Below are 9,855 nucleotides of genomic sequence, written 5' to 3'. Positions count from 1 at the left end.
GGAAAAGGGTTGAAATTGACCTAACCACCTCACTTAGACTTGGACTCACGGTTTTAAACATGTGGGAAATGTCCTCCTTGCCCTTTGTCTTAATGTCATCGCGATGCGGAGCGGCCGACGTCATCCCCTGAAAGGTCTCTTTCTAGATAAGAGTTTGGAGTCGCCACTAATCATCTACGAGGTGTGATTGGTCACCTAAAAATAAAGACAAGGTCTGCGGAAACAGATTGTTGGTTCGGGAGTCGACTGAGCGTAGGGAAGGTGTTAGCACCCTACGACACCCGTTCGAAAATGGTACCACATTTAGTCAAAAATTATCCTATTATTTTATTTGGTCCAAAAAAATGTTTTTATTTTATTTTAAATGTCTCATATTATATTAATTCACATTTTGTAATAAGATTTGAATTAATAGGTATGAGTGGCACAAAAGCCATTAGAAAAATTTATCACCTTGAGAATATTGGAAGGTTCCAATTTCCGTCATTGGAGTTTTCGAAATAATTATTTAGTAAAAAATTTAAAAAAAATGAAATAATGGCACACATAAAGACACAAACTTTTATTGTGATTATCAATATCCTAAGCTCTTGCCACTACACCAAGACCTTAGGATACAATTTAATTGCTTTTTAAAATACAAACGTTTTATTTTTGAATTTTGTTAAAAAAAAATGAAAAAAATAATTCATTTAAAAAGGGAAAAAAAACTTTTTATGTAAAATAATTTTTTAGTAAAAACAATGTTTAAAAAAAACAAATATTTTTTGAGACATTGAAGGATTCAAACTTGGGTCTTATACATTAAGAACCAAAGATATTACCACTATGCCAACGTCCTAGGATGTGAATATAATATTCTTTTAAACAATAAAGTTTTTAATGTATTTTTAAAAACTAAAAAAAAAAACGAATTTTATTAAATAAAAACAAAAAAAAATTTATTTAATTCGAAATTAAAGAGATTTTTGAAAGAAAACATTATTTCTTAATTCAACAAAATGTTTTATTTAAAATAGATTTTTATTTGTTGAGATTCCCCAAAGAATAATTAACAAATTTAAAAAGATATCAATCATGTATTTTTAAAAACTTAAAAGATTATCTTCAAATCTTTTTACTTCCTCCTCTTAAATCTCTGCAGAAGATAATTCTTTTTTAAAGAAATTTTATAAAAAAAAAATAATAAATAAATAAAATCTTTATTAAAAAGAAGTATCCTGGATTTCACTGTACCATTGGGTTTTGCCACCAGAAGCAAGCCTATCGTCTCTACTCGCGCCGATCAAGCACACTGCCGTCTTTAGGAAAGAGAAGAATGACCGAGATCGATCAGGATCGATCGACCGACCAAACACGGAGACGTTACGTAGAGAATACCCTGGACACGTGGAGGACCCCTATTGGTGCTCCAAGATGACTCATGAGTCATGCCCAGCTCGGACGGCCGAGATCACCACTACTGGCGTTGACAGATGCTAAGTATGAGGGCCGAGATCCGACCTACCGGGAAGCTCGGTGGGGGCCGAGGCGAACTACTGTCAGCGGCGTGATTATCGGGCATAATCGTCGGTCCCGAGATTACCGGGTGTAACCTACGATTCCGAGATTACCTGGTGTATCAGTTGCGAGATTGGCGGGACTACCACCCATAAGTAGAGGACTTCACTCCACGATCAGGTACGATGATTTTTGACCTCGAACTAAACTGGGAATCCGACCTATACTGACTTGATCGTCGGAGTGCTCACCTTTTTGTGCAGGTCCGCCCAAGTATTCAGATCGGTCCGGAAGCCGAGTTCGAGCTGCAATCTGAAATACACTATTGTGCATATCCTTGCATAAACATTTGGCGCCGCCTGTGGGGACGACAATTTAAGTCATCCAAATCCTTTTTAAACCATTACACGAGCGAAAATGGTTCAACCCGCAAACTCGACCAATACGGCGGATCGAAGGACCCTAGCTACCAGCGATGCCCACCAGAGGGAGGTCGGAGCAGCAGCGGTAGAGGGGCAAGGTCACGACGGCCTAGCAACAGAACCCCTCCGCAGGTTGGCACGGATCACCGCGCCTGCCCTACCGCCTGCGCACCCGAGGACGTCCAAGGCCACCCGTGGCCGAGGTGGGACCTCTAAGAAGGGCGCCCGGGGTCCAGCCCCGGCTCCAACAAGTGAGAACTTTGATGCACTCCAGAGAGAGATGGAGGCAATGCGCACACAAATGCAGTCCATGGAGGAAATGTATAACGAAATGATACTAGCTGCAGGCGCAGGGTCCCGATCTGAAAATCGAGTGACGCGCGTGGACGTACGCGAGCAAAGGGGTTCCCACCTCGGCCCAGCCGAGGAGGAACGTCCCGAAGACAACGAGAGCGAGGGGGTACACTCGCCAGAGGGGAGACCTCCGTGAGCATTTCAACAGAAAGAAAGGCTCGTCTTTCCGGAAAGGGCAGTCACCATCCCGCTCACACAGGAGCTCCAACCAGCAGGCTGAATCCTCTCACAATCCCGCAGGGGTGATCACAAGGGAGGAGTTCGACCAGTTGCGGGGCAAGCTCGATGCTCAGGTGGAGGCCTTAAAGGCCAAATGTGAGCAGAAAGAAGATTCACTGAACGATGGCGACTTGGGAGAATCGCCCTTCACCTCGGACGTTTTGGAAGCACCAATCCCTCCGAAGTTCAAAGCTCCTACCGTGAAGCCTTATGATGGGACGAAGGACCCCAAGGACTATGTTGAGGTCTTTGAAGGCCTCATGGACTTCCAAGCGGCATCAGACGCAATCAAATGCCGCGCCTTTCAGATCGCGCTTACTGGCAGCGCGCGATTGTGGTATCGGAGACTGCCAGCCAGGTCGATCTCGACCTACTCTCAGTTGAGAAGGGAGTTCCTCGCCCAGTTCTCTTCTCGGCATTGTGACAAAAAAACAGCGACCCATCTCGCCACCATCAGACAGAAGGAGGGTGAGACGCTGCGGGAATATGTCAGCAGGTTCCAGGAGGAGCAGTTGAAGGTCGCACACTGCTCCGATGACTCGGCCATGTGCTACTTTCTCACCGGTCTAGCCGACGAAGCCCTCACGGTGAAACTTGGAGAGGAGGCCCCGGCCACCTTCACCGAGGTGCTTCAGAAGGCGAAGAAAGTCATCGATGGACAGGAGCTCCTCCGAACCAAAACCGGCCGACCGGAACGAAAGATCGGCTGGGGCAGAAGTGGAAAAGATATAGAAAGGGCAGATCCCAAGTCCAAGGACAAGGGATCCTTTTCCTGCCATCGAGCTGGGTATCGAAGGGCGGAGAACGGACCTACCAGGAGCCGACCTTACGAACGCTTCACCCCGACCACGATTCCAATTTCCGAGATCCTAACGAACATCGAGGAGTCTGGAATGGAAAAACTACTCAAGCGTCCTGAGAAGCTTCGGGGAGCCCCGGAGAGGCGCAGCAAGGACAAGTATTGCCGCTTCCATCGGGAGCACGGCCACAACACGTCGGACTGCTGGGAGTTGAAGCGCCAAATTGAGGATCTAATTGAAGATGGCTACTTCAAGAAATTTGTGGGAAAGCCCAGGACCAGCTCGGCAGAGAAAAAGGAAGAGCGAAAGCGTTCAAGGACGCCGTCCCGGCGCACTGACCGACCTGCGGTCATCAATACCATTTTCGGAGGGCCAAGCGGGGGTCAGTCCGGACATAAAAGAAAGGAGTTAGCTCGTGCAGCCAGGCGCGAAGTGTGCATCATCAGGGAGTAGGGGCCGACCTACCCAATCACCTTCGACGGTGCAGACTTGGGGGAAGTCCACCTGCCCCACAATGATGCACTTGTGATCGCTCCCTTGATTGATCATGTGGTGGTCAGGAGGGTGCTGGTAGACGGAGGCGCATCTGCTAACATCCTGTCCTTACCGACCTACCTCGCCCTGGGATGGACGAGGTCGCAATTGAAGAAAAGCCTGACGCCGCTGGTTGGGTTCTCTGGAGAATCAGTCATTCCAGAGGGTTGCATCGACTTGCCGGTCACGCTGGGGCAGGATCAAACTCAGGTCACCCAAATGGCCGAGTTCGTGGTAATTGATGGTAGATCGGCCTATAACGCCATCTTTGGGAGACCCATCATCCACTCATTTCGGGCCATTCCCTCGACACTTCATCAAGTTTTGAAGTATCCCACCCCCAATGGCGTGGGCACGGTCCGAGGAGAACAGACCGCTTCGAGGGAGTGTTATGCCTCCGCACTCAAAGGTTCCTCGGTCTGCGCCCTCGAAACTCTGGCCGGTAGGGATGGGGTGCTCGAGTTCGAGGCCGACCTGTCGAGGAGGGAGTTTGCCGCACCCACTGAGGAGCTCGAGCTTGTTCCTTTGCTTAGTCCCAAGAAGCAGTTAAGCATAGGAACCAAGTTGGGGGCCACCGACAGAGAGGAGCTAATCCACTTCCTTAGATCCAACTCGGACGTCTTTGCGTGGTCCCATGAGGACATGCCTGGCATTGACCCGCGAATTATGACGCATCGCCTCAGCATAGATCCATCATTCCGACCTGTGAAACAAAAAAGAAGACCTATAAACAAGGAGAGGAGTGATGTAATTGTTGAGGAAGTTAGCAAACTTTTGAAAGCTGAATACATAAGAGAAATTTCGTATCCCGAGTGGCTCTCCAATGTTGTATTAGTTAAAAAATCTAACGGAAAGTGGAGAATGTGCGTAGATTTTACGAACATAAATAAGGCATGCCCGAAAGATTGCTTCCCACTGCCGAGGATTGATCAGCTCGTGGACGCCACGGCCGGGCACGAACTGCTCACCTTCATGGACGCCTACTCTGGGTACAACCAAATCAAGATGCATGTCCCAGATCAAGGTCATACCACTTTCATAACAGACCAAGGTCTGTACTGTTACAAGGTCATGCCCTTCGGGTTAAAGAACGCAGGAGCGACCTACCAGAGAATGGTGAACAAAATGTTCGCCAAGCAGATCGGCTGGAATATGGAAGTATACGTAGACGACATGCTTGTCAAGAGCAAGCAGTCTAAGTCGCATCTCTCCGATCTGACCGAAGCCTTCGAGGTTCTGAGGGCATATCAAATGAAGCTCAACCCAGTTAAATGTGCCTTCGGAGTCTCTTCGGGAAAATTCCTGGCTTCATGGTGAACAACCGGGGAATCGAGGCCAACCCCGAAAAGATTAAAGCCGTGATCGAGATGGAGGCACCTAAGACGCTGAAGCAGCTTCAGTGCCTCAATGGTAGGATTGCGGCCCTGAACCGGTTTGTTTCAAGATCGACAGATAAGTGCCTTCCTTTCTTCAAAGTCCAACGAAAGAAAGGGCCGTTTGAATGGACAGCGGAGTGCTAACAAGCATTTCAGCAATTGAAGAGCTACCTTTGTTCGGCACCTTTGCTCGCCAAGCCCATGCCGGGGTACAAGCTCCAATTTTACTTAGCAGTGTCTGACAGTGCCGTCAGCTCGGCTCTAATCAGGCAAGAGGAAGCGCGGCAAAACCCGGTCTACTACACAAGCAAGGCTATGACCGAAGCTGAGACTAGATACCCTCAGATGGAGAAGTTGGCTCTCGCTTTAGTCACCTCGGCCCGACGACTTAGACCATACTTCCAAGCCCATACGGTGGTGGTGCTCACTAACTTGCCCCTAAAAAGCATCTTCCATCAGCTAAGTGAGTACGACATCCAGTTCGAACCTAGAACTGCGTTGAAAGGACAAGCAGCGGCAGATTTCATAGCCGAGCTCACACCACCTTCCGAGCTGAGCGAGTCCGACCTACCGTGGGCAATCTATGTCGACGGATCCTCTAATGAGAAGGGGTGCGGAGCCGGGGTCCTCTTGCTCGGACCAGAAGGCGAGCGATTTGAGTATGCCTTGCGGTTCGGCTTCCGGACTTCTAACAACGAGGCTGAGTATGAAGCATTTATTGCCGGCCTGCAAATCGCTAGAGCATTGGGGGCCTCTCGTGTTAAGGTCTTCAGCGACTCCCAGCTGGTTGTGAGCCAGGTCAAGGAAGAGTACCAAGCCAAAGACTCCCGAATGGAGAAGTATTTGGGCAAGGTCAGATCGTACCTCGCCCAATCGAACTTACAAAGTAAGCCGGGTTCCCCGAGCAGAAAATTCTAATGCTGACGCCTTGGCCAAGTTAGCATCGGTGTACGAGACCGACCTGGCCAGGTCGGTCCCCGTCGAGATCTTAGATAATCCCTCGATCTCAGAGCCAGATCTGATGTAGATCGGCGCTCCAGAATCCTCATGGATGGACCCGATTGCGGACTTCATTAGGGGCAACTCACCACAAGATCCCAAGGAGCGCAGAAAGTTGGCAAGGCGAGCAGATCGGTTCGTGGTCCGAAGTGGAGTATTGTACCGACGCGGCTTTTCCCTGCCTCTATTGAGATGCCTAACCCCTGAAGAGGGCCTGTACGTCCTCAGAGAAATCCACGAAGGAGTGTGCGGCAATCATTCAGGCGCCTGGTCGCTGTCAGCCAAAGTGATCCGACAAGGATACTATTGGCCGACCCTTAGCCAGGACGCCAAGGAGTTCGTTAGAACTTGCGATAATTGCCAACGCTACGGAACCATAATCCACCAACCTCCCGAGCTACTCACCCCCATCTCGGCCCCGTGGCCATTCGCGCAGTGGGGGGTAGATATCATTGGTCCTTTCCCTTTGGGCAAGGGCCAGACCAAGTTCGCTGTGCATTACTTCACCAAGTGGGCCGAGGCCAAGGCGCTCTCCCACATAACGGAATCCAGAGTCACGTCCTTCATATGGACAAATATCATATGTCGTTTTGGTATACCGCAGGCCATTGTGACAGACAATGGGAAGCAGTTTGACAACGCCAAGTTCAAAGACTTTTGCAGCAAGCTCGGCATAAGTCACCTTAGCTCGTCCCCCGCACATCCGCAAGCAAATGGGCAGGTGGAGACAGTCAACAAGATCATCAAGCGAGGCATCAAACTTAGACTGGACTCCAAGAAAGGCAGGTGGGCCGAGGAGCTACCAGAGGTTCTATGGTCGTACCGGACCACCCAAAGAGAATCGACGGGTGAGACCCTGTTCTCCCTGGCCTTCGGCTCCGAAGCTGTAGTCCCGGTTGAGATCGGCATGCCATCTAACAGAGTAGAGCATTACGAGCCTACGGCAAATGAGGAAGAGTTGCTCCTCAACCTCGACTTGTTGGAAGAAAGAAGAGCAATGGCCCAGCTACGCCTGGCAGAATATCAGGGCAGAATGGCCAGGCATTACAACGCCCGCGTTCGACCTCGGACCTTTCAGGTCGGACATCTGGTCTTAAGGAGGGTCCAAACCCATGTGGGTGCCCTTGATCCGGCCTGGGAGGGCCCGTTTGAGGTCAAGGGCATAGTCCGACCTGGGACGTACGTATTGGCCGATCTGAAAGGGGACGTCCTTGCGCACCCGTGGAACGCGGAGCACCTGAAGCGTTATTATCCTTGAAATGCCGGAAGGGTTTTCAATGGATCTGTAAACACTGTTTCAAAGGAATTATGATCGGAATAAATGTGATGATTTAATTTCATGATTCCGGGTTCGACCAGAAATTAAATGGGGGCCACGGACTCCCACACGGTCGCATTCCAGCAGTCGGTTCAAATTCAATCCTCCAAAGCCTAAGGGTACGAGGTGCGATGCCAAAACCGCTGATGAACTTAAAATTCAAACCTACATTCAAGGTAAAGGGACGATGTGAAACACCTACCTTCAAGGTAAAGGGACGATGTGAAAAGTTCAAAATGGTCAAGCCTCCAAACTTGGGGGTACGAGGAGCGATGTGAAGAATAGCTACGGACTTAGGATTTTAGCCTTTTAACGTTTTCAAGTTAAGGGTGCGATGTTAAAAAATCCAGAGTTGGTGCAATGCATTGAATGCTAGACAGAGATTCAAATTCAAACTTTCAAATTATTTTAATTAAAGGCGCGACCTCAAAAGTAAGAGGTGCAAGGTGACAGTTCAAAGAAAAAGCAAAGAAAAGATGTTGCCGACAACAAAGTAGAAACAAATGGGAGCCTCTTTATTGAATGGAGAGCAGAGCCAAGGCTTATAGACCTTGCAGCTCTGCCCTGACACTTACAAACAAGAAAGGAAGAGAAGAGAGACAGAGAAAAGCCTCATGAAGGATGATCGCCTAAGAATCCGCCTGAGGAGCGCCCTCTTGTGCGGTGCCGACCTGGTCCTCTTCGAGATCAGAGTAGTCAGAGTCCAGATCTCTGACATACTGATCCACCGACGCTTGGGGGCCAGGGGTGCCGCCAGGCCCAGACGCCCACTTCTCGGCATACCTCTTTTTCAGACCGCTGAGATCGATGTGAAGGTCAGGCATGTCGGAAGCAATGCCCTTCATGAGGAACTTGAAGCCCGCGTCAGAGAAGTCCTTGGCAAATCCATCGAAGTCAGGATGCTGCCTAAACGACTCCTCCAGTAGGACTCCATTGCTGAGACGCTCCTTCGCCGTCTCCAGCTCGGCAGTCGCATGCTCCAGCTCCTTATCCTTCGCTTCAAGCGCCTGGAGCATGTCGTCCTTCTCCTTTAGGAGTTGGAACTTCTCCTTCTCCAAGCCTCTGGTGATAGCGTGGGCAGCTCGGAGTTGGGCCTTGCACCTGTCCTCTTCCTTCTTCAGCAGCTCGGCCTGGGTCTCCACCTCGGCCTTCAAAATCTCCACCTCAGAGTGAGCCTTCAGCAACTCATCCTTCATGGTGGAGGAAGCAGCCTCCAAGGCAGCAGAGAACTCCTCTTTCTCCCTCGCTGCCAGAACTTCCCTCCCATCCAGCTCGGCCTTTACAGCCAGAGCCGATTGAATGGAAGCAACAAACGCCTGAGAAAAAGGTACAAAGAAGAAAGTTAGACCGAGCTACCTGTTAGGTAAATTAAGCAAAAATGGAGACACTAGTCTTACCTCAGCGGCGTAGTCGATGGTCCTCTGCAGAACGGACTCTGGGTCGCTCACAAATTTGGACGCCCTCCTTAGGCAGCGGTCCAAACTCGCAGCCGAGATGCGGGATACCTGGTCCCTCACCCCGGAACATGACGGTCAACTCTGAACCGTGCTGTCACATCAGACGTCCCGCCCATCCTGGCCTCAGGATCGTCCACCCGATCTGCAAAGCTCGCAGGCAAGACCCCACAAGCTCCGACCTCCAAGGGGGAGGTCGTCTTCTTTTTCTTTCTCCTTCGCTTCAGAGGGACTTCCTCCCTCACCTCCTTGCCCAAGGGTAAGGCGTCCACCGCCTCGGTCTGATCCCTGGGGCGCTTCTCCCTCGAGGGACCCCCAGAAGACTCCAGCTCGATCACTGGGACTGGATTTTCCGAGGCAGGCCCTGCCACGGCAGGGGTGGCAGGTTTCGAACTCTAGGCGGCCTCAAGAGCATGCGCTCGGCCCTTGGACTTGCGCTTCACGCTGCTTGCAAATCTGCAAACCATGGCTGCAAAATAAAAACAGGGGTCAACACAAGGTTAGAGGAAAAAGGGGGGAGGCAAGCTCGGCATACCAAGTTCGGAGTTCGGCCTTGAGGATTCGATGGGACAAACTGCAGGGTTGTAATCTAGCAGCAGCTCGTCGGTCACCAGGGTTCCAACCTTCCTACCCCTCAGAAAACGCTCCTTGTAATATTTCAACGTGTCGAAGGAGGCTTGCGTAAGCTCGGGGACTGGTCGGATTGAAACTGCACGAAGACAAAATCCGAGTTAGACCTGAATGACAGAAAAGAAAATTACAAAAAGCAAAAACTACTCCGTACCTAGGTTCCCAAACCTAGTGGGGACGTCGAAGAAGGAACGACCTGACTCGTCCTTTGCGAGCCATTCCCCAGAAGCGTAGAACCACTTCCTCACC

Source organism: Momordica charantia (assembly GCF_013281855.1).
Source record: "Momordica charantia cultivar OHB3-1 chromosome 3 unlocalized genomic scaffold, Mcharantia_2.0 BLBB01000003.1, whole genome shotgun sequence".
NCBI lineage: Eukaryota > Viridiplantae > Streptophyta > Magnoliopsida > Cucurbitales > Cucurbitaceae > Momordica > Momordica charantia.
The sequence above is the reverse complement of the archived record's forward strand: the minus strand, read 5'-3'. Positions refer to the sequence as shown.